This window comes from Sus scrofa, chromosome 7 (assembly GCF_054392235.1).
Source record: "Sus scrofa isolate SSC_HxYL_T2T_F1_AM1 chromosome 7, Sscrofa_HxYL_maternal_Yorkshire_Landrace_v2.0, whole genome shotgun sequence".
In the NCBI taxonomy this organism is placed as follows: Eukaryota; Metazoa; Chordata; class Mammalia; order Artiodactyla; family Suidae; genus Sus; species Sus scrofa.
In genome coordinates, this window is record NC_139389.1 from 43510832 (window position 1) to 43536513 (window position 25682).

At 40.9% G+C, this 25682-nt stretch overlaps 2 protein-coding genes across 7 annotated transcripts in view; both read right to left on the reverse strand.

Moving 5' to 3' along the window:
* Positions 1-25682, reverse strand: part of MOCS1 (molybdenum cofactor synthesis 1) — a 918787-nt gene that overhangs the window by 524806 nt on the left and 368299 nt on the right. The gene's annotated exons all lie outside the window — the stretch shown is intronic.
* The window catches only part of KIF6 (kinesin family member 6), a 357515-nt gene that overhangs the window by 189562 nt on the left and 142271 nt on the right, over positions 1-25682 (reverse strand). The window lies entirely within an intron of this gene.

A 25682-nucleotide genomic window follows, 5' to 3' on the forward strand; every position in this document is an offset into this window, starting at 1 on the left:
CTTCTTTCGAAAGAATTCCCCTGGAGGTCATGAAACCCAACGTGCAAAGAGCATTAATGTTGCGAAAGCATCAAACAGCGGGAAGAATGAAACCGTGTGTGATACTTTCACACTCAAGACTTTCTAATTTAGAATCAAGCTCTCAGACTTCTGATGAAAACTCTGTTGAGGCCAGAAGAATCCAGTGCATCCAGGGAATGGAACTCCCATTCAGGCCTCGTCCTTTTTCTGTTATCTGGTTTGGATATTCATGCATTTGGTCTATTAGAACCCAAAGCACTTAAACTTGAGGAGAATAAAATAATCATTAAAGTAACAGAAACAGCCCTAAGACGGAGACAGGTCTTTTTAATCATATTAGATAACTGTGTCTGAAGAACTCAAATGCTTCCATAAACTATCCAAGGATAATTAACACAAGCTGTAGACCATGCTTTTAGTTTTGGTTTTAATATCTTCAAAATGTGGTGTCAGGACCCAAAACACTTTGTACCGAAGTGGAGAAACCTCATCTGTAGTGAATTATATCTCATGAATGATTTCAGAGATCTGATTTCTTATAAAATAAGGGGGAGAGCATTAGCCATTAATGACCCTATGGAATATTTAATCCACAAAGCTTAGGTTATTGCTTCTCGGCCAGCCGTTAGTAGACGCTGGGGAGAGGATGCCTAGATTCCAAGAGATGTGAATTCAGGACCATGTTAGCAGATAATTTTTTTTTTTTACCATTGCCTGATTACTTGGGCCTCTCCTCTTCAGGTGGTGTGAATGAACCATTTGGTAAAGACCGACCAAGTACAAGATGTTTCTCAATTCTTTATCCCCTGAGACATTTTTAGAAAAGAACTATAATGGGGGCTTAAATTGGTCACTGTGCAAGGACAGATTCTAAGAAAATAAGGAACAAAAATCAAGCATGTGCCAACTCCTTCATTCTGACATTTACTCAGCGAGCAGAGTGTGTACTGCCTGCCACGACCCAGGTGCTGGATAATTACAGCTCCGTAAGACACACACAAGTCTATTCCCAGCAAATCCTCCTGGATGTCAATCTTAAAAAATCTTTGAGGCAGTGTTCAATGGCGAATTTTTTTTAAAGACGAAAACGCACATATCAATTAGTTGGTTTTAAGGCAAAACTCTTTGTGGAAATTATGCAAATGAAAATAAGGACCCTGATCATACAACACAAAAGTGAAACAGGGTTACAAATATTGCATCAGACACATACGAAAAAGATTATTTGTTGTACAGATGCTATTAAATGTAACTGGATGTTCCGCATTTTTTATTTGCTGAACCTGGCCACCCTAAGCTGGAACCGTGGAGCCTGCAGGCACTCCAGCTTCGAGCTGGCCTTTGGGTGAGCTCTGGGGCCCGTGGTCCCTGCCGAGGTGGGGGTGTTCGCTGACAACTGCTGTTGGTTAATAACCCGCTGCCTGGTAGGAAAGACAGAGAGGCCCAGCACCACTGCTCTTTTCCAAGAGGATGAAATGCTCTGCAAACACTGCCCACAGCACCTCTAGGTTTCCCTGCTAATAATAATAATAATACACCACATTTTCAATTGATTTTAAGGCTGAAAATTCAGAGAGCAATAAAACTGTTTAGGGCCCTTTGGGAGCCAGAATTGGTGCAGGCTGATTTTCCCAGGGAAAAAAAAAATCCAAAGTAGTAGAAACCTTTTCTAAGTCACATCACTTCTCTGGGTCTGTTTACGAATCTATAAAATAAGAAAACCAGACTGCGGCTTTGCTCGTATCGATCTTTCCTGCCTCTGAAACATTCTCATTCGGCTCCATTTTTCTTAATTCCCGGGCCTGCTAAAAGTCATCCCCTACCTTCCCACTCAAAAGTAATGTCTGCTCCTCCAATTATCCCATCACTCCTCTCGTGTTAGGTATCACTTTTTACCTTATAGACATTCATGTACGCATCCTGTCTCCCTAACAAGACCAAAGCTCTCTCAAGCCAGAATCTATCCTTCGTTCTTCTTGGTAATCCCCTCCCTGCCAGCCCAGCGCCAAGCACTTGGTTTTGCTCAGTGCCCCTGCTGTGAGCTGAGGAGTCACCTTTTTGTGTGCCTCTAACGAAGGCAGACTTTTTAGGGTCATTCTGCTGAAGTCATTGCCTGAGCATTTTCTGATTCAAGTCAGACCCTGTAAAATGCCTTTGTACAGATCTGAGCGATAGCAAACAGGAGCAGAAATCTCTAAAGCAATGAAAATCCTATAGCATGCACTTTGGACTATTGTGGTGGAAGTCTCTGCATTTTAAAAAAGGCTGATGGCACTTACGGACTGAGTAGATAAGTTGCCTTTACAACAAAAAGATGCATCAGCATTCGAACCACAAAGCATGGCCAGCATGGGTGCAGAGGGGCAGCTCATGTGAGTCAGAAGACAAGGCAACCTGCTGTAGAGCACAGAGAACTATATCCAATCTCTTGTGATAGATCATCATGATGGAAGATAATATGAGAAAAAAAAAAGAATGGATAAATATCTATGACTGGGTCACTTTGCTGTACAGCAGAAATTGGCACAACATCAACTATAATAATTTTTTTTTTTAATTTTAGAGTTTTCTTGTGGGGAGGAAGGGGATATAAGGCAGAACCAGACCCGGGAAAGAAGGGAGACTAAGCCAGAATCAGAAGGAGCCCTGCACTAGAAGAGGACGGACGGCTAAAACTAGAACTCCACAATAAGCTATTACAAACCCACATATTATCTGCACAGAATATTTATGAAAGTTTAAGTCATAGTTTTTTTTTTTTTTTTTTAGGAAAAGAACACTGAGAAAGCTAAAACATAAATTTTGAAGTCAAACTTTTAAGAAACAAATACTGTGCAACCTTTGGTTTCCTAACTCATGAAGAAACCTGATACTCTGGAGGTTCAAAGCCCCACTCAGCCCCGAAGAAGGAGGTGCCTAGCAGATGGGGAGGTGCCTGGGGAGGACAGGGACACGGCGGGGGTCACCCAAGGGGACCCCAGTGGGGGAGGTCGGTCACCAGGCGATCCTGGGCTTTCCCCCAGCCATCTGAGTTGGGTGGCATGTTCAATGGAGAACCAGTTTCTATGAAATCAGCCATTCTGAATCAAACAAAAAAATCTCATGCAGTTCTGCTCTTTGTCTTTGGCTGATAACAATGAAGACTAAGAAATGAAAAGTTAGTCATTTGACCCCAACGGTGGCTAATGAGGATAATTAGGATCTGTCTGTGTGTTTCTCAGTAACCACCTCATAGGTTAGTGGCCCCATGATTGCTGAACTGTGAGGAATTTAATTATTGGCATGAACTCTTGAGTTTTATCAGCTGTGGTCACTTCTACATAAACTGTCTCATATTAAAACAAGCACTGGTTAATATACTTCTAACACATGAAAAATGAGCCAACCGCAGTGGGTGGATATTTACTTTATGGCCCTGGTCTCTGTTTTACTTCAGAGGCCAATTACTTAGGTTGGAAAGGGGGACACATTTCCTACTATAGGAGACATCTAAGTCCTTCCTTGTCTCTTAGCAGACCTTCCAGATAGACCATTTCTAGACGGCGTAGCTAGAGTGAATCAGCACCACTGAGGAAAACCCAGAATTCCAGATAGATCATCAAACAATGAACAATATAGCAAAGTCTAGCTAATTCTAGAACACTGCTTGCATTTTGCCCTGTGAACGCCTTAGAACCAGGATTCAGGTTTACGTCACCACTGCAGACCTCACCATCTTTGTGGCTCAAGGGTCACAAGAGAGCAGCTCTGGAGACAGGCAAAACAGGATTCAAATTCTGACTCTGATGCTCATCTTGCTAAGCTGAATGTTACATGCCTCAGGAAGTTATTGTGGAATTTTTATTAGACTACATACATAAAAAGTGTAATGCAATGCCTACTGGCCAATGCTCAATAAATGACACTGAAAAAATAGTCAGAATTATTACTATATGCTTGTGGAGTGATTTGATGATAACGTATGGAAAATATTATGAGAGTACATTTTATTTTTGTATCTTGAAATATTTTTAAATACTTTTATTTTGTCTGGTCATAGAGTGATGTGTATTTAATGCAAAAGTTGAGGAAATAAAGAGTAACAAAGATTATTCCAATCCTGGAACCCAGAGATAACACTGAAACTTCAATGTTTATCCTTCCAGATTTGTTTGTAAGCATATGTGGGTATAAGCATATACATATAAATGCATGTTTTGGTTACAAAAGTAACAACATATAGAGTTTGGAATTGTTCTCAGGTAAATGAATGTATCATGACCCAGCCCCCTATTGCAATAGCTGTTGTGATAAATCTTTATACATCCATCTTTGAACATTTGTCCTTAAGGACAAATTTCTAGAAGTTAAATTGCTGAGCCAAAATCCCTGCCCATTTAAAAGTTTGCACACATACTCCACAGGGGGCTGTCCAGCAAGAGGAATAAGCTAAGAATTGCCCATGGGATTTGTCCCAGGCATCAGGACCAGTCCCCCCCGCCCCCTGCCACTGGTCCTGTCTCCTCTTCCTGCCGTGTGGGACCCCATCCATGCCCTCACTGACACAGTACCACCTTTTCAGGCCTGGCAAAAAACTGAATTTCCTTTTAATGTACATTTTTCTGATAATTGGCAACTTCTTCCTTTCTTGATGGTTGCTCTCTTCCACCCAACTCGGAAGACTTATAGCTACCAGACCGGGAACATAAAAGTGGGATGCAGAAAGAGGAGGAAACTTGTAGCTGCAAATTCCAATGAGGGGTTTCCGATTAAGCAGAAGAGTAAATACACGGTAATGTACTCTGCTCAGCACATGCCAGTTGACTGACTCGAAGGCAAACTGAGAAAAGAAGCAGTTGAAAAGCACTAAGAGTAGGAGGTGGACTTATGAACAAGAAGGGCAAATCTGATTTCTCCAGTAAATGGAAAAAATTGTGTACCAGGCCCTAGTTACCTTGACCTTAATGGTGACCTGTTTTTGAGGCTGTGGGGAAAGTCAGGAGTGTGCTCAGCCAGTGACACACACAGAGGGAAGCACTAGGGAAACTGGGCCGGGGATGGAGTGAGAATGCAGACTCCTCTGAGGAACAAACCCAGGCTTGGGTCATCACTGGGCTCAGCCCCTTCGCGTTAGGTGGCTAGAACCAGGACAGGCTGTTTGCCAGGCCAAACGGGACAGACCAAGAGCCTGGCCTTGGTCTGTCTCAGGGGATGTTTGTCTTCTAAGGATGTGAAGGTCACAATAAAGCAGAGCCTTGGTAAGAACGCCCAGGATGTCAGACAAGAAGGGCTCTGGTTGCTCAGGAGAGGGTCCCTTGAAGGAGGAAACAGGAGCCGCCTCCAAGAGGCATCTTATATTTTATCTGGTGACTTTGCAGGGAGTTGGGTGTGTACTGTGAAGTTAAATTTACATGTTATTTAGGAGATAATTCTCCATCGTGTTATGCCACGCTAGAATGTTCTGTCGAACTACTGTTTTTTGATAGGTGTAAAATTAAAAAGAGGATATATCCTAATGTTTAGCGGAACACCAAAATAATTATAGTCTCATAGCCCCATAAATGAGACGAACTATCCTTGTTCCATTTTGGGGCATTATTAACTTTATTGGCATTAAGATGTCCAAAATGGCGTTTCCTTAAACAAAAACATTTGAGTTCTCACTGTGGCTCAGTGAGTTAAGAACCTGACACAGTATCTGAGAAGATATGGATTTGACCCCCGGCCTCGCTCAGTGGGTTAAAGATTTAGCGTCACCATGAGCTGTGGGGTAGGTCGCAGACACACCTCAGATCCCTAGTTGCTGTGGCTGTGGTGAAGACCAGCAGCTACAGCTCTGATTCGACTCCTAGCCTGGGAATTTCCATATGCTGTACGTGTGGCCTTAAAAAGAAAAAAAAAATCTTTGAAATTTCTCACCAGTTCTCAGATCTTTATTTGGATGTCAGGGGTTAGGTTTTCCAAGTTTTACAAAGAAGTAACTGAAAAATAAAAGCCAAGCGTCTATTTCTAGATTCTAGCAATTTGGTAGCAGTTCTGAGAGTCCTCAAGTTTGCTTCAATATAGGATCTGGATAATTCTTGAAGCAGGCCACTTTGGGGCATTTTATTAAAAAACAAAACAAAACGACTTGATCTACAGTTGTTCAGTACTGCCCTTGTGAATTGCCATTGGTCCTGGCCTGAGTGGGAAACTCAAGTCTTCTGAGTGCAAGTCCGGTGCTCTCTCTCTCTGCAGAGCTAGAAGGTCTGTGCTGGGGCCGACTGCTCTCAGGCTCCCACCAGGTACAACCTCTCCCAGTACCTGACGGTTTTTAATCTCCACATTAGAGGCATGGAAGACTCGGTTTCACCTGAGGTATAATTTACTGACATGATTTAAATTTATATGCAAATATTAGATATCTCAGTGCTTATTAACCACCCCCCCAAAAAAAACCCCCACATAATCTATACAGACAGCTATTTGGGTGATTAATTATCTTTCATCAAATCCTTTACAGGCCTGGTATTTATTACCCATTTCGCACATGATCATTGACTTGTCTTTATCTTTACGTATTTTTTCCAAAGCAGATGTCACACGTATCCTTACATGGTCCTTTCTGGCCAGGCACCCTGCTATCTGCTTCCGCTTCTGCTGCTTTGACAGCTTCTGGCACAGTGCTCTGATGTGCCTAATAATCCTCAGGGGCTGATAATTAAGACCTCGGGATAAATCTGGATCTCCAAATTTCAGTGGCAGTGAGGCCAAGGAATGAGACAGAAGGAGAAATCTTAACACCTCCTCTCCCAAGCCTCTTGGGATGAACTGAGACAAACTGTTCTCTCTGAACTCTCTAAAGCCCACAGATCTGTAAGTGGATGAGATAAATTAGAAGATGTACCCAAAGGTTAGGTTCCTAAAATCATGCAAAGAGTTAGCTTCCCTCCTTCCCCAAACAAGCAAAACAAAATACTTCTCAGTAACTGCCAAAAACAAAAACAAAAAAACCTCAACTCATCTTGCCAATTTATGAGATTTTAGAATGTTCCCTAACAATTATATCTTTGCGTATTTTTAGTACAACTATTATACAGACATTGAAAGGCTAAATTCAGAAAATAGAAAACGGAAGGTTCTGTTGACATGTCCAGTGTTTGAAAGAAAGAATAGAGTTCAAAATAAAAACAAGTGGGCAGTACCTGAAAGGAGAATCGAGGTATAAAGATTAAGTACTCATGTTGAACTTCCTTCCACAGAGAGATGCAGAGAATTCCAACCGGCAGGAACCCTGAGGAACAGAGTGGAAGAGGGAATGGGGGCTTGGGGTTCACACCTTAATATTGCATGGAACATTTCTAGGTCCTTTGCAAAGTCATCTGGGGAAAAAAGGTTCACACCAACATCATTCAAGCAAAAAGTATCCGCCTGGTTCTTGTGGTGTGTTTCTCATGTGCTCAGATCTGGGCATTAGATATATATGTGCTAACTTTCCTGTCTATGTCTCCCTGTATTTTTCAGAATTTCTGAAAAATTTTAGAAATTACTCTCATATAGCAGATGAGTGCCCGAGACAGGTAGGGATGACGTATTTCTTATACACGTACACATATTTTATCAGGGAAACACCCATATACATATTTACAAAGATTTTGTTTAAATTTATCTTTTAATTTTAAATACAAATGTAAACATTATGCATTGGCTCTGATTATGATTCGGGCTGCTACTTTAAATTTCTGGGTATCTTACAGGTCTCAGCACATTCTTCTCACTTGGGGAGTATGTGAAGTTCTGCTATGGTTAAGGAAGGGGACAGTAAGATGCCAAGCAAACAATTCCAATTTGGAAGCATTTTATGAACATTCCATTCTGGCAATTTATAGTTTCTGTTTTATTTAGCCATTTAGAGATACAGTCTTGTATCAACTGTATTAGAAAGGCACCACTCTGAAGTGACTGGTTAATAATACGCAGTATTATAACCCAAATATACAAAAAAATGAAAACCCATACTATAAAATAAAGTTAGAATTCCAGAAGCAGATGTAATTTAGATCTCAGAAACAACTCTGTGTGTTGTGCAATAATTTGCTCTATGCCAAGAGAAAACATTTGTTTTTAATTCCGCTGTGAAATTTAGTGTAAAAGTAGAGTTAAAAAAGAAGGGCATTTTTTTCCTGCTGCTCATTAATTAAGTGAAAACAATTTTATTTTGCCACTTGGAGGTGTAAAATCAGTACGTGACACGAGTTCTTTTTAAAAATAACCTCTAATTTTCTGTAGAAATTTCAGGAAATAGAGCCAGGTAAAAAGAACAAAAACAAAAACAAAACAAAACAAAACAAAACAAAAAAACCCCACTAGTAATTCTAAAAACATTTTCATGGTTTTTCCTTCCAGCAATACTTCTCTCTTTGTGGATGTGTGAGCATGTGTATAGTCTAGAGAGAGACATTAAAACATGGTTGGCTCCTTTGTTTCTAGTAGAGAAGCCTGACATCCAACGGAAGTGAATAGATGCCTCTGCAGCAATAATAGTTGTATCAGGACACACAGGGAAATAACCACATTATTAATAATAGTCATAATAATTGTGTTTAGTGCATAGCATGGATTGTTTCATCATTCCTCATAACAGTCCTGTGAGTGGGTACCATCATTACTCTCATATAGCAGATGAATAACTGAGACAGGTAGGGGTGACGTAATTTGCCTGAGGTCATAGAGCTAAGATGAGAAGACTGAGGTTGAGGGACCCTTTAAGATAATGAATCTCCTTAGATTAGAAAGAGTAAAGACTAGAATTCAAGTCTCTTGACTCCCAGTCTGTTCAAATAAATTTTATCTGCCTTATCTTGGTACCTCTGGACAAAGTTCGGAAAGTAGTTGTGGGTGAAGTTCTTAATATTTCAGATAATTCCTCTGTCATTCACCCCAATAAGATGAAACCTATAAGGCCAAGCACAAAGGATACCAAACCAGTGTGTGCGGACTCGAATGTGAGAAAGTGCTTTCTGTCCAGGGAGACTGGCCTGAGGACCCCCGTTCATACCAAACACCCAGGCAGCTGTGAGAAGAAGTCCTGGAGATGGAGAATGAATGGCTCATAAAGAAGCCAGAGAGGGAGCCGTGGCCCAGACAGGGTTCACCCATTCATCCAACAAATATTTAGGGAGGGTCTACCATGAGCCAGGAACGTAATGGAAAAAAACACTAAAGTCCCAGTTGTCATGAAGCTCCCTCATGAAGCAGGGAGAGAGAAAGACAACGGACAATGAAACATTAAATAGGATACTGCTGCTATGAAGAAAAATAACAGCACAAAGGGGATAAAGAGTGACAGGGGAAGGTGTATTTTTGATAACATCCTGGCCTGGGAGGGTCTTTCTGATGATGTGACATTGGGGTAATGAAATGAGGGAGAGGTGTTGCAGGGGAGGGATGGTGAGGAGGGGAAGCTTGGGAGGGAATGAGGCTGCAGAGGATGCCAGGGGGCCACTGGATCCTGGAAAGAGGTTCTAGATAGTCAGAGGCAGTTAATAGCACAGTCATTGGGACAATTTAATCGATAATGACAAGAAGTTAGGCACAAAATTCCTTAAGATTTTTCATTTTTATATGCTCAGTCTGGTGTAGGATAGTGGTTAGTCATATTTCAAACAATTTTCAAGAGATTGTTCAGACGCTGGTATAAGTCTCTCTCTCTGTGTCCAACCTCTAACCTATGTCAACCTCTACCCTATCACTACCGCTACCCCATCTCCATCTCATCTCTCTCTCTTATCCTTAGGAACAGGGTTTCCTGAAATCCACCCCTGCCTGTCTCCTGCATGGGAGATACTTTCAGAGGACAATCAGGAGAGCTCATCATGTCATAGAACTTGTATAGCACAAGCCACGATTCTGAAACATATCTTTAATAGCGGTTTGACAAATAAGACCACTTGGATGTCAAACTATACTGCAGAGTTATAGTAGTCAAATCAGTATAGCATTAGCACAAAAACAGACACAGATCAATAGAAGGGAAGTGAAAGTCATGCATATATGAACAATTAATTTATGATAAAGGAGCAAAGAACATACAGTGGAGAAAGTCTTGTTTTTATAAATGATGTTGGGAAAATTGGACAGCCACATGCAAGAAAATGAAACTAGATCACTGTCTCATACCATACACAAAAACTAACTCAAAATGGATTAAAGACTTGAATGTAAGACCTGAAACCATAAAATTCCTATAAGAAAACACAAGCAGTAACCTTATTGATATCTTAGCCATGTGTGGATCTGACTCCAAAGGGAAGGGAAACAAAAGCAAAAATAAACAAATGGGACTACATCAAACTGCACAATGAAGGAAGCCATAATCAAAATGAAAAGACAACCACGATATTTGTAAATCATATATCCAGTAAGAGGTTAATATCCAAAATATATAAAGAACTTACAAAACTCAACAATAACAACAACAAAACAATCTGATTAAAAAATGAGCAGAGTTCCCATTATGGAGCAGCAGAAACAAATCCCACTGGTATCCATGAGGATGCTGGTTTGATCCCTGGCCTCTCAGTGGGTTATGGATTTGGCATTGCTGTGAGCTGTGGTATAGGTCACAGACGTGGCTTAGATCCTACGTTGCTGTGGCTGTGGTGTAGGCTGGGAGGTGTAGCTCCCATTAGACCCCTAGCCTGGGAACTTCCATATGCCTCGGGTGTGGCCCTAAAAGATGAAAAAAAAAAAAATGAGCAGAAGATCCGAATAGGTATTTTTCCAATGACAACATATAGCTGGTCAACAGGTACATGAAAAGATGTTCAACATCACTAATTATTAGGGAAATACAAATCAAAACCATAATGGCATATCACCTCACACCTATTATTAAAAAGACAAGGAATAACAAATGTTAGAGAGGGAGTGGAGAAAAGGATACATTGTTGGTGCGACTATAAACTGGGACAGCCACTGTGGAAAACAATATGGAGATTTCTTTAAAAAGTGAAGACTAGAATTACCACATGAGCAGCTATTCCACTCCTGGGTATTTATCTGAAGAACATGAAAACACTAGTTGGAAATGATATACACACCTCTTTGTTCATTGCAGCATTATTTACAACAGCCAAGGTATGGAATCAATCTAAGGGTCTATCAATGGATGAATGGATTAAAGAAGAGGTAAAATATTTGCACAATGCAAATACTACTGAGCCATAAAAAGGAATGGAATCTTGACATTTTTGACAACATGAATGGACCTTGAAGGTACTTTTCTAAGTAAAATAAGTCAGAGAAAGAGAAATATCATATGTTCTCACTCATATATGGAATCTTAAAAACAAACAAACAAAATAAAACCAAGGCAACTTCAGAGATCACATTAGTGAGTACCAAGGGAGAAGGATGCTGCAGGGGGTGAAATGGGTGAAGGGGTCGACTGTATGTGGATGGATGGTATCGAGACATGTGGTCGTGATGACTTTGTAGTATATACAGATGTTGAACTACAATGCTGTCCACTGAAACATTTTTTTAAAGAGAAAAACTGATATTCTTAACAGTAGCTTGACAAATAAAATCATTTTGGAGGCCAGTGATGATAAACTGAATATAAAAGCATTATTGATCCAGAGTTAAGTACTGACAAGAGACTCCTCTAGAAGACTAGTTTGGTATCTAATTCTCACTAGGACTATATCAACTCAAATATTGTAGGGTATCATTTATTTTTTTTTGCTTGCTTCTTCCCATTTTGAAAATGGTTGGAGGTCACGGGACAAAATTTATCATCATGGCAGGGTCATATCTCAAATTATATGGCATGGTCTTGATTTTTATTATTCTGACCCATACTTTTGGGAACAAGTTATCAAATTTTAGGTTCAAGAGAGCCACTATACCTGTAGTTGAAATCTGTTTTATGGTTCTAATCTGGTTCAAACATACTGAGAAATTGAACCCCATTAAACTTTTATTAGACTAGTCTAATAAAAAAATGATCGGCAGGTTAAACATGGTAGAAATGACTTCTCCTGAAGTCATCTTTAAATGGTTACTTCGAAAAGATGAAAGTGCTGTTGGGTTTTCTGTATGTCACTCCTCTATAAATCTTTCCTCCGTGTTTCCCTGCTCTTTGCAAAACAATTGCCCTCCCCATCTTGGGATGAGTGCCTATTATAGCATCTCAGCACCATCAATAACACACATGTCTGGTCAGCTGCCGCTCTCTCGCCAATGGCCAGCCTCCTGCGGGACCCTCTGGCTTGTCTCTGAGTTGCCCGGTCCTAACACATGCCTGACATGGTATCAACAATACTCAATCTGTGTTAATTCACTAGAAAGAATGAGTAAAGGGATAAAGTAGCCTTATTTCAAAAATGGGAATTTAAGACTCTTCCTGGAGGTGTATTTATTTGCACTTAAATAGAAATTGGGACGTCAAGGAAGGTTTTATTAATGTAGATATGTCCTTTTGAAACAGATTTTGTGTTTGTGGGTTTGGTAATAACACAATTGTTTGGTTTGAAGCCATATTTAAACTATATTTAGTACTAAATTATTTAATTGCACTAAAAGAAATCCCAAGAGACAACAATTTTCCAAGTATGGAGCAAAGCCTCAAGGGTGAAAAGTGAAGGCCTGCCTTCTATTCTGCACATGGTTTAAGGGCCTGAGGGTCAACTCCAGCACAGCCCCCAGCTTTACTGACTCTTTCTACCTGGAAGGAGAGGGTTATTTCCCAATTTAAGCAGTCAGTAGAGCAAAGAGGAATCTGGGGGCCCCTAAAGAGCAGGCGTAGAGGCTGTCCTGGCCCGCACCCTGGGTCATTTTCCACTTGGTAAAATGCACATCAAACAAGGGCATCATTTCCTTAAGGGAACGAACACTTGCCTGCATAGATGAATTTCTGCAGCTCGGTATCTTAAATTGTGAAGTATGTGCTCAGGGGCCAGTCATATATCTCTTCAGTTTTTCCCTTTGTGGATTTAATGTAGCTTATGCCCAATCTTTGTTGTCATAATACTCACCCCGTATTCTTTGATTATGCGCCACAAAATGACACAAAGGAAGGTATTGTGCACCTTCATTTATTTATTTATTTATTTATTTATTTTTGGTCTTTTTTCTATCTCTTTGGGCCGCTCCTGCGGCATATGGAGGTTCCCAGGCTAGGGGTTGAATTGGAGCTGTAGCCACTGGCCTACGCTAGAGCCACAGCAACGCAGGATTCGAGCCGCATCTGCAATCTACACCACAGCTCACGGCAATGCCGGATCCTTAACCCACTGAGCAAGGGCAGGGACCGAACCCGCAACCTCATGGTTCTTAGTCGGATTCGTTAACCACTGCGCCACGACGGGAACTCCATTGTGCACCTTCATTTAAAGCAGACATGGCTCCTGCCCTCGAAGGCCTTGCAGTGTGGTGGGGACACAGACAACAACCAAAAAATACCGAAAGTACATGATCATAAACAGATAACTAAGCTGAAGTACAGAAAATACGAAAATGCGCAGCACGCTCATGATTTAGCTGGGACTGTGGGGTCAGAGAAGATGCCTTTGAGGAAAAACAAACTGAGGTTTGAAGGACGAGTAGAACAAACAAAACAAGATGTGTGTGTGTGTGTGTGTGTGTGTGTGTGTGTGTGTATGCATGTCCCCATGCACATGTCACCCTAGTCAGAGGTCAGAGGCAATTGCATGTGCAATGGCCCCTGGGTGGAAGACAGGATGAAATGTTTAAGGAGCTGAAAGGTCAGTGTTGTTGAAGGAAAGGGAGCAAAGGGGAGAGGGATGTGAAATGTGACCACACAGAAAAGGGTCAGACCAGGCAGACACACGCAGGATTTTGGTGCTTTCCCAGGAACAACAGGAAGTCGGAAGTCACTGAGGAGTTTTAAGAAGGAGAGTGAAATGTACTTTTAAAGAAGGAACATCCTGCTGCACAGAAAAAGATTTATAGGGGCGCAGAAACACTTCTTATGATATCATTTTGGAGGTAGACAAAGGTGACAGAGGTTTGGACGAGGATTGCTACAGCAGAGGTGGTGTGAAGGCGAAGGCGTCCAATTCAAGACAGGTTTTGAGGACAGAGTCAACAAGACTTCCAACTGGGGTGGATTTGGGGGATGAAAAAAATGAATAGAATCACAGGTAACTTCTAAGTTTCTGGCCTAGGCAACTTAGGGCTTATAGCAATATTGACTGATGGGGATATGGAGGCAGAAGGCAGGTCTGGAAAAAGGTGGAGAAGAATTCAGTTGAGTTCAGGGCCAGTTGTTAAGGAGGCAAGGTGACCCATGAGTGGGACATTCAGAGAAGAATAAATATGGGCCAGGAAAATAAATTCAAGTCATCAGCATTTGGATGGCAACTAAGGTATGGGTGTTGATGAGACCATCTAGGAAAAAGAATAAAGAAAAGGAGAAGAGGAGGTCCTGGGACAATGCCTTGAGGAACGTGGACATGAAAGGAGGATAATCTGGCCCAAGAAGCTAAGGAGCAGTTGGGAGATGGGAAGAAGACAAGAGAGGAGAAAGTGGAAGTGAGAGGGTGGTTAATCATGCTGAATGCCACTGAGGTGTCAAGGAAGATGAGGGCTGACATAGCCCATTAGCCTTAAAAAAAAAAAAAAAGCAGAATGATATTCAATTTCATGCTGACTTTTTAAAAGTTTTATTGAAGTATAGTTAATTTACCAGGCTGTGATAATTTCTGCTGTACAAGAAAGTGACCCAGTCATACACATACACATATCCATTCTCTCTCAGATTCTTTTCCCACATAGATGATTATAGACTACTGGGTAGAGTTCCCTGGGCTACACAGCAGGTCCCTATTGGCCAATCATTCCATAGACCTCAGAGTGCATACGCCAATCCCACACGCCCAGTCCCTCCTTCCAACCCTCCAACTGTCCCCTTTGGTAACCATAAGTTTTTCAAAGTCTGTGAGTTTGTTCCTATTATGCAAATAAGTTTATTTGTATCCCCACCCTTTTTTTTTAAGATTCCACATATGGGTGATATCATACGATGATTGTCTTTCACTGTCCAACTAACTTCACTTAGTATGAGAGTTTCTAGGTCCATCCATGCTGCTGCAAATAGCATTATTTCATTCTTTTTATAGCTGAGTAGTATTTCATTGTGTATACGGGCCACGTCGTCTTTATCTATTCCTCTGCTGATGGACATTTAGAATGCTTCCATGTCTTGGCTGTTGTAAATAGTGCTGCAATGAACACTGGGGTGCATGTAACTTTTTGAATCATGGTTTTCTCTGGACAGATGCCCAGGAGTTATTACCTTGATCTACACTGAGGTCCATTAATAGCCAGGGTGATGGGGCAAAAGCCAGACTGGAGTGTGTCGAGGAGTGGGTGGGAGGGAAGGGAATGGAGACCATGAGTGAAGGAACTGAAGGAGCGTCTCTGAGTGGGGGGAGGCTGGGTCAAGGGGGAGCATTTTGGTTTAAATATGGGAAACTTGAGCCAGTTCAAATACTAATAAGAAGAGTCCAGGAAAAAGAGAGAAATTGCAGATAAAGAAAAAATAGGAGGAGAGCTGAGGCTGCTGAGATGGAACAAGGGACTGGAATTGGAAGCAGAGTTGGTGAGGTCAGCTCTACGAGCGACACCTTCTCCACTGTGACAGGAAGGAAGGAGCTGGTGGGCATAGGGGTAGGTTTGGGGGCGGAGCCTGAAACCGAGGACATTCCCCTCAACTAGCATATGTGTTAATTAATCGTAAAAATAGGTGTTTGTGTGCTCTGAGGGGCTTGTCCTCAAAGATAAAGTCACCATTATTAAACTAACTATAGCAATATTTTACCTGAAGGACAATTCCTCACTGTACAGTTTTGTTTCATTTTGCTTTGGTTTGTTTAATGACCGATCTTTTAATTTTTATCATACAGCTTTCTCCAGTTTTTAAAAAGGTTAGCTGAGGTTCATTTCTAGCTATGGAACATTGCAATCAGCCTAAACACCTCCCTCTTGTTCCTTTGCAAGCAGTTTCCTCCCCTACCAGCAGCCTCGGCAGCCACTAATGTGATCACTACTCCTATACTTTCGCCCTTTATAGGATGTCACATGGATGGACTCAGTAGTGAGTACCCTTCTGTACCTGGCTTCTGTTACTTAGCACAATGCCAAGTTGTCGATGCATCAATAGGTCACTCCATTTTTATTGCTGAATAGGATTCGAATGTGTGCCTGCACCACAGTTTGCTGAGCTGCTCGCCGGTTTAGGTTGTTTTCAGCCTGGGAGATGATGAGTAAAGCTGCTGTAAATATTCGTGTGGAAGATTTCATGTGGCATATGTTTTCATTCCTCAGTGGATAAACACCTAGTAATGGGATTGCTGGGTTTACGTTAAGTCCTGTGTTTTACATTATCAGAAACTGCTAAACTGTTTTTCCAAAGTGGGTGCACCATGATCCATCCCGACCAGCAATGTACAAGAGTTTCAGTTCCTCATCCTCACCAGCACTTGTTGCTGTTAGTTCTTAAAATCTATTCTAATAATTGTATAGCATTATCTCACTAAGGTTTTCATTTGACTTCCCTGATGACGAATGATGCTGTGCTCCCATGTCCTTATCTGCCATCTGCATGTCTTCTGACATAATGTCTGTTTAAGTATTCTGTTCATATTTATTGCTTGCTTTCTGATTGAGCTGTGATAATTTTTAAAGTATTCTGGATACAGGCACTTTGTCAGACATGTGTTTTGAAAATGTTTTCTCCCACTCTGAGTTTTTAGAGTTTTCTTAATAGTGTCTTTCAAAGAGTAGATGCTTTAAATTTTGATGTCCAACTTATCATTTTTTCTTTTATGAATTGTGATTTTGATGTCCTATTATATTTCTGCCTAATTCAAGGTCACAGAGGTTTTCTCCTAGCTTTTCTTTTAGAGGTTTCATATTTTAGGTTTTACACTTAGGTCTATGATTCTTTTCAAGTAAGAGTTTGTAATACGGTGTAAGGTATGAGTTACAGTTTTTTTTTTTTTTAAGTTGTTTTAACTATTCTAGGTCCTTTGCATTTCTGTGAATTTCAAGAGCAGTTTGTCAGTTTCTACATGCACACAAAAGCCTGCTGGAATTTTGACTGGGATTGCATTTAATCTATAGATCAATTTCTGGAGAACTGGTACTTCAGCATTGAATAGAACAGTTTAAAACCATGGTATAACTTTGTATTTAAGTGTTCTTTGGTATTTCTCTTCAATGTTTCATAGCTTTCAGCAAACAAACCTTGCACATATTTTGTTAGATTTATCCCTAAGTATGTTATGTTTTTAATACTACTATAAATAATGCTGCCTTTTAATTTCAATTTCCAATTATTATAGTTGTTTGTTGTTAACATGTAAGAATGCAGTTGTGTTTGTATATTGACCTCATATCCTAAAACCTTACCAATAATCTCATTTATTAATTTTAGTATCTTTTCTGTTTTGTAGAGTCTTTAGGGTTCTCTGTATAATCATGTTGTCCATGAATTAAGATAGTTTCATTATATCCTTTGGGTTCTTTATATGTATTGTTCATATTTGTTGCCTTTGTTGCACTGACTAGATCCCTTTGTGGGATGTTGAATAGAAGTGGAGAGAAAGGACATTCTCTCCTTGTTTCCAGTTTTGTGGAGAAAGAATTATTTCTTTCACTGTTAATTATTATATTAGCTATATGTCCTTTTATAGATACATTTTATCAGGTTGTGGAATTTCTCTTCTATTTCTTTTGTACTGAGAGTTTTGACCATGAGTGGATGTTGAATTTTGTCAAATGCTTGGTCTGTATCTATTGAGATGATCGAATTTTTTTTTTCTTTCGTTTCTGGACATGGTGAATTACATTGACTGATTTTTTTTGTCAATTAACAACAATTTTTAATTTAAAAGCAAGAACAGCAGTGATTAAAAAGCACAACTAACTCATAATATTGACTAATTTTTTTTAATGTTAAACCTTCCTCACATTGCTGGGATAATCTCCACCTGGTCATGACTTACGATCTAAAAGATGATTTATTATCTTTTAGATATTTGGTTAGAATTGATTTGCAAATATTTTATTAAATATTTTTATTTATATGGGATATTGGTCTTTCATTTTTTCTAATATCTGATTTTGATATTAATTTAATAATCTGATGTTGATATTAGAGGAACACTGGCCTTGTAAAATGAGTTAGAAATTGCCCCTTTCTCTTTTTTCTGGGGAAGTTTGTATAGAATTGTTATTATTTATTCCTTAAATGTTTGGCAGGATTTGTAGTGGTGCTATCTGGGCCTGAAGTTTTCTTTGTTGCAAGGTTTTCACAATGCATTCATTTTCTTACCGAGATAAAGGACTATTCAGGTTCTCTATTTCTCTTGAGTGAGCTTTGGTAGTCTGTGCCTTTTAAAATTTGTCGAATTTATCTAAGTTAGCAATCATATTGTCATAAGTACTTCATAATTTTCCTTGTTATCCTTTTAATGTCTCATCTTTCTACACTGTTTACTATTAATACTCTGGGTCATAAAGGAAGGGAGATTTTTCTCCTCATTGGAAAATAGCCAACAGCTGGGATATTTAATGATTATAAATAGACATAAAGGGAGGGGGTGGGGGTGATGTGTCTAAGCACAAAGATAAATCCAGTTGGCCAGCTGCCTATAGTAAGTTTGAATGGAGGGGGATGCGGTCCTGTGGATCACTTCCTGCTTCAAATCAGATCAGAGAATTTTTGAGCTGACTTTTGGTCTTGACTTCAGTATTCTATCAGCTCAATACCAGCCACTCCAAAATGTAAATCTTCAGCCTCAGCCTTCCCTAAAGTTCCCCAATTCCACCTGTACATTGTGTATTCCTTCATCAGGTTAGGAACTGAACATTTCCTGTTCTCAACCAACTTCTCTTCCTGATTTTTCCACCCACTGATAACCTGTTTCGTGTCTCGAGTCTTCACTAACCTCCCCTCCTTATCACTTTTATATCTGTAGCCATCACTTCTATTGCATCTTCCTCAGCAAGACCTCTCACATTTGTCTCTTCCTCTATTTTCACTGTCATTACTTGAGTCTTTTCCATTAATATCACCCCAGACCTGATATAATATCTTCCTGATTTCTCATCTCTGCTAATTCTATTCATTGCTATCAGCAGTTAACCCCATAAAATCCTCCTCATGTAAAGTATTTCATGGTCACCCTATAAAAGTGCACTCCTGTTTTATTGTTCTCTTTGACTTTCTGCTCTCTGAAATGCTCTGTATTTCAGTTATTGAAGCAGTGCATTATCTGTCCCCACTAAAGTGTAAGCTCCATGAGGGCAAGGACTTTGCTTTGTTCGCTCCTGTGTCTCTAGTACCCAGGACAGTATCCAGATCAAAGAAAGAACAAAATGAACATTACCGAATGAATGAACTGCAATACCCTCAAACCCCACTGTTTCCTGGTCACCATTAAATAAAACAGTAGCTCTTCTACATGTAGAATCCATAACCCATCATGAGTGTAATCCTACTCTTCAGTTCTTCCACAAGAATCCCAGATTTCTGCCCCGCCAGTTTCAACCCAGATCCTCACTAGCAAGTGCTTCCAACATGCAAGTCCCCAGATTGGTCTCTTGCTATTTCCCCTCCTCCCTACACTGTGCTTGTTCCTCCCAGGCACCTTTGTTTACGTGGTCTCCTTCATCTCAGGATGCTACTTTCTCCCTCTTGACACCCTTTAAGGCTTAGTTAGCTTGCTCAGTGAGTGATATAAGCAATGACTCCCCCCATTTTTGAATTTCTACATAATGATTTAGCTTTTCATTATCATAGATGATGAGCAAATAATGTATTAAACCATGTGTAATAAACAGATATTAGATTTTTAAAACATGGAGCTGAAAGCACCCATAGATAGCATTTAGTCATAAGATAGCACATAAGAGAGCCTTTAAAAAACTAATACGAGTAAAATTAAAAGTATAATTAAGGTTTTATGATCTCAGTATCCATTTGTTCTTTCCACTAATACATTCTCCTATTTTCTGGCTTCCTTCCTTCCTTCCCTCCTTCCTCCTTCCTTCTCTCTCTTCCTCTTTCTTTCTTTCTCCACTTTCTTTCTCTTCCTTCCTTCCTCTCTTTTTTTTATAGCCCTACCTACAGTATATAGAATTTTCTGGGCCAGAGGTCGAATTGGAGCTGTAGCTGCAGGCCTAGCCACAGCCATCCCAACTCTAGATCTGAGCTGCAGCTTGTGGCAACACCAGATCCTTAACCCACTGAGCAAGGCCAGGGATCACACCCATATCCTCACAGAGACAATGTTGGATCCTTAAGCTGCTGAGCCATGTCAGGAACTCCTACACTCTTATTCTCTGTTTTATATATACATATATGTGGATAAATGTGTGTATGTGTACATATGTATTATTTCCCCAATAAAACTGAAACTCCTTGGAATTATTTTCTGTATCCTATATTCCTGAATCCTCAAAGACACCTATTAAAATGATTAGCATCTAATAGTTATTTAGTAAATTCATGTTGAAGGATTAACTGATTTGTAAAAATTAACCAAAAAGAAGTCAAAGAAAAACAGATACTGAATGAACTCATTTATATGTGCAAAATAAAAAAGTTGAACTCAGAGAGTTAGACTAGTGGTTGCCAGGGGCTGGAGGGTAGGGAAAATCAGGAGATGTTGGGAAAGGGTATAAACTCTCAGTTATAAGACAAATAAATTCTCAGGCCCTAATGTACAGTATAGTGACTCTAGTTTAAAATACTGTATCATATAATGGAAAATTCCTTACAGAGTAGCTCTTAAATGTTCTCACCACACACACAAACAGAAAGCTAACTATGGGAGTTCCCACTGTGATGCAGCAGGTTAAGGACCTGAAATTGTCTCCATGAGGATATGGGTTTGATCCCTGGCCTCTCTCAGTGGGTTAAGGATTTGGTGTTGCTGCAAGCTGCGGCATAGGCTGCAGATGCTCAGATCCAGATAGGCTTGGATCCAGTGCTGCTATGGCTATGGTGTAGGCCTGCAGCTGCAGCTCCAATTTAACCCCTAGTCTGGGACCTTCCATATGCCACAGGTGTGCCTGTTAAAAAAGAAACAAAAGTATCTATGTGAGGTGATGGAGGTCTTAACTAGCCTTGTTGTGGTAATCATATCACAATATATATGTATATTAAATCATCACATTTTACTCAAAATTACACAGTTATATGCCAATTATATCTCGATAAAAGTGGGGAAAAAAGAAAAGGCAAAGGATCGAGATGTTTGGAAATTTACTTTGGGCAAACCTGAGCCCATGAGATCCAATTCAGTTCCACCTCAGAAAGAAAATGTTGCTACGCAAAAAAACAGACTATTCATTTAGACTTGGGCCAGGAAATAATGCTTCCATCCCTGCCAGAGGCCTACAAGCTTTTTTTTTTTTTCCTTTTTTTTTTTTTTTTTTTTTTTAACCAGAGGAAGAAAGAGGTATGTGTTTAGAGAATCAATCAGAATCCAATCTTCACCCAAGAAGTTCTGTATAAACATTAACTTGGCTAGGCAGCCTTCATCCAGCTGTTTCTTTTCAAACTTACACAGGCAAAAAAAAAAAAAAAAAAACCCAAAAAACGTAAACTAAAAATATCCCAATAACTGGAGGCTGACATCTGAAATCCTCTTCAGTTGAAGCATCCAAGTCAATGCAACAAATATTTATGTTAAGAACTGAAATTCTGGGAAACAGTTCAAAAAACTTGATAGATCTAGGTATTAACAGACATCTCCAAACTGTCCAATGCATACTACATAGAATATATGACCTCCTGAACATCTGCTTTCTGATGTCCTTCACATCCTTCACAGAGTCCCCGGTAGGGACGCCTCATGCCAGGCCATCAGCATAAGCCCAGGAATCAGCAGGACAGAGATGGAGACGAGGCCAGGATGTTCCCGCCACTCTGTGCTGCCAAGCTGTGGGACTCTTCCTCTCTCCTGCATCACCATTCACCTCCCACCCTCGCCTCCCCGTAGTCTGGGCGCAATGGGAGGACCGAAGCTGATTCACGCTCCTGAGTAAACGTCCGGGGGTCCCAGAAGACAAAGAAGCACAAGTGATATTAAAAAGCAGAGCCAAAGGAGGGGCAAATTTTAATTGCTCTCGTGCGCTTTATGATGATAAAGGGCTCTTAAACCAGATGAATTTTAAGTTGCAGCAATATTCATTCAATCTGGCTAACTATGGCAAAACATAGGTGTGGCAACAATGTAACAAAAACAGTAACAAAAACCCCTACATTATCTGAATAATCCTCACAGTCACCAGGAACAAGTACCAGAGTTACTGGATTGCTGTGAAACTCTGCTTGGCTTTGGCAGGGTGGATGCAGCTCGCAGCATGTTCTCCCCAGCTGCTGATCAGAAATCATTGATGAGATGCTAGGCTCTACTGTACACTTACCTTGACCGCAGAGAAGCGATTTCACTGTGAATGGTTGATGGTTGCTTATTAGCACAGGAGCTAATATTATGTGATTCCTGAGCTCAAAATTAATCATACTATCTCTGCAGTCTCATGTTTTATTCATATCTGCTCATAATACTTAAATATTGCATCACAATTACTTGCGCCTGTGTCTGTCACTGCCACTAAATTGTGTGCCTGTTGAGAGGTGGATAGAGGTTTTTTTCATCGTTGCGTTCCTTTCAGGGCCTGGGATAGAGCTTTGTGAATATGAGATGACTAATAAATGTTGAATGAGTAAATGAATGAACCAATTGCCCAGAAAAGTTACTGGCACCCCTACATACTGTCTCTGCAGAATCTGTTCTGATTGACATTTGTCTATTTGTGGTCTATGGAGCTGAGGAAACCAAGCCAAGATCTAACGGTCTGTCAGTATTTCAAATCTGCTGTCACAATTTAATTTCTCACCATTCTACCCCAAACTCCCGTGAACGGAAAATTTACTTGTTGTCAGTAACTTTTCAACAGAAACATCTGTTAAAGTGATAATCATCAAGCTAATAAAAGATATAACGTAAATATAATGCAATATTGAATATCATAAAGAAGATATTACAAAACTTGCTTATTATTGTTTCTTACACTTTATAGTATTTTTCTTTTTGTCAAGGTGTAGTCTGTGGTGGTCTTTCTAAGATATGATGCAGGGTGGTAAGTTTTCTGTCTGAAAGTCTGTATGTCTGAAAAATGGCTTTATTTCACCTTCACCTTTGAATATTGGCTAGACATAGGAATCTCCATTCACAGTCCTTTTTTGTTTTGTTTTCTAATGCTTTTTAGCATTAGAAGTTTTTGTTTCCAGAGTTGTTGATGAGAAGTCTTCTCTAAATCAGATTCCGGATTGTTAATAATTTTCTTTCTCTGATAACTTTTGGTATTTTCTGTATTTTGAGGTTCTAAATTTTTTTTGACAATATTATTATACGCATACTATGCCTAGCATGGTAACCCTTTCATTCTGAATGAAACGGGTCTTACGTCCTTTTTAAATTTGTTTTTAATTCCAAGAAAAAGGTATTATTTAACTATTGGTCCTCCTGAATTAACTTTATTTCTCCTCCATAAACTCCTCTTTGTTAGATATTGGTACCTCCAGAGCTGTTTTCTACGATTATTTTCATTAACCTTTTGTATCTTTTTACTCTTCTATCTTATGTTCTGGAAGAACTCCTTAACCCCCATCGACCTGGCTCACTAATTTGCCCCTCTGTTTTCATTCTGCTACTGGGCCATCATTAAGTTCTTAACAGCAACAAGGGTATATATTTCATTTTCAAGCTCTCCTCGTGACTCTGTTGTTGCATCCTGGACGGAACAGCACGTGTTACATCGCTCGCTTAGTTCTGAAGCCCTCCAAGCTGTAAATGCTTGTTCTTGTCTTTTTCCACATTGGCTGTCCTCCTATTTCTGGTCATTCCCAACTGTGAGCTCACATTTCCGAGACTCTCAGCTCTCTCTCCGCTTGGGCAGCCAGTCTCAGGTGAGGGACCGGAGCAGCTGGGGAAGCCTTGCTGCTTTCTGTTTTCAGTGAGAACAGGAGATGGCCAGAGCTGGAGACGGCAGCGGTGTCCAGAGCTCATGCAGTCCCTCTCCGTCCTGGGCATTGCCACCTCCCCGGGGCCCTTCCCTATTTCGCCATCCTAAATGCTGACTGAAACACTGGGGGAGGGGGGAGGAGGGAAGAAGGAGTGCACAGGGGTTCACAGCAACAAACTGCTCCCAGCACATGGCTCTGCCACCCCCTCCGTGGCTGTTCCCAGCCCTCTCCTGCTCCAGGGGGCCACCCCGTCTAGACTTGGGGCCTTCATGGTGTGGAGCTGGGACTTGGTCTACCCTTTGCTCTTGCCCATCTCAACCCCACGGTTCAGTCTCCCAGGAATCCCTGGAAGCTTCAAGTCCCTCCCTGGTGGAGTTTGCTTTGAATACTTGGGTGTGGCTAGAGAGTAAGAAACTTCTCTCTGTCAGTTCTATAATCCCCCAGATTTGGAGGGAAACTGCAGCATATGCTTACTCATTATGATACCTTGAACTACCACATTAAGACTCCTACCCTTAAACTGAGCCATATATCTCTGACTACATAAGAATTAGAGAAAACACGGGTACTTATTGGATATGTTGGTCATTCCTCCTGTTTGCTCCTAGATCCAATCTCCACTTTTCCCTTGCGTGACTCTGCATCACAGGAACCTGCACTCCTGCCTCTTTCAACAACTGGCTTCTGGGGAAGTCCAGCCAGTGGGAGGCACTGGCGGAGACTGGAAGCAGAGATGGTGGGAGAGGCCAGGGCTCCCTGCCAAGATGATGCCTCTGCAGCACCCACGGTGCTTTGGAGGTCCCAGCCCCTCCTGGGGCAGCACCTGTCACGGTCCAGCTGGTGCTGCCAGCACCCGTCTTGGGCTTTGGTAACATGACCTCCTCCTGAGGTCCCCCCAGGCCTGGGGGTGGGGGGGCCTCCTGCTGCTCCGTCCCTGGGGTGTGGCAGAACCCTGCATCTCCTGTACAACACACTTCCTAGATGAAATCCCTTTTGTGGAGAGGCCCGGAGTGGTTTTGCTTTCCTGGCTAGACCCTGATTGGAAGATCAGAACTCCGAAGAGACATCTCCAAAACCAATATTGGCTAATTTCTTCAAGGGGAAGGGGGCACCACAGTGAAGGAACTTTAAGCTGAGTTTCTCAGCCTCTACAATAGCCCAAGTTATTTCAAGGAGTGACAAGAAGGTCTTTAAAATGTGAATTTTGGCTGTATATTTCACCTTCACCGTGTATATGCCACAATGGAGTTTTGTCAGGAAAGCCTTTGGGCCTATCAGACTATTAAACACAGGGTTGTAGAATTCGGAAGTGCTGTCTGAGAGGAGGAAGGCTCGGAGTAGAGCAGGAACCTTGCTTCAGGCTTCTCAAGCTTTAGAACTACCTTCAGGGCAGCCGTGAATGAGTTTAAAGAAAATACTTTATCATGTCTATTAGTTATGGTTTGCTCTGTTGAGAGAGGGTTATGGGAAGTGACAGTAAACCTTTAGAAAAATCTTGTATAGTTTTATTTCTTATGCAGAAGTGGAGAACACCACTGCCTTCTAAGCCTAGTCCGTTGCTGTCACCCCAAAAGTGCTTAACAAGCAGCGAGGAAACACGAGTGCCCGGCACGGGGGCTCGTGATCAGAGACG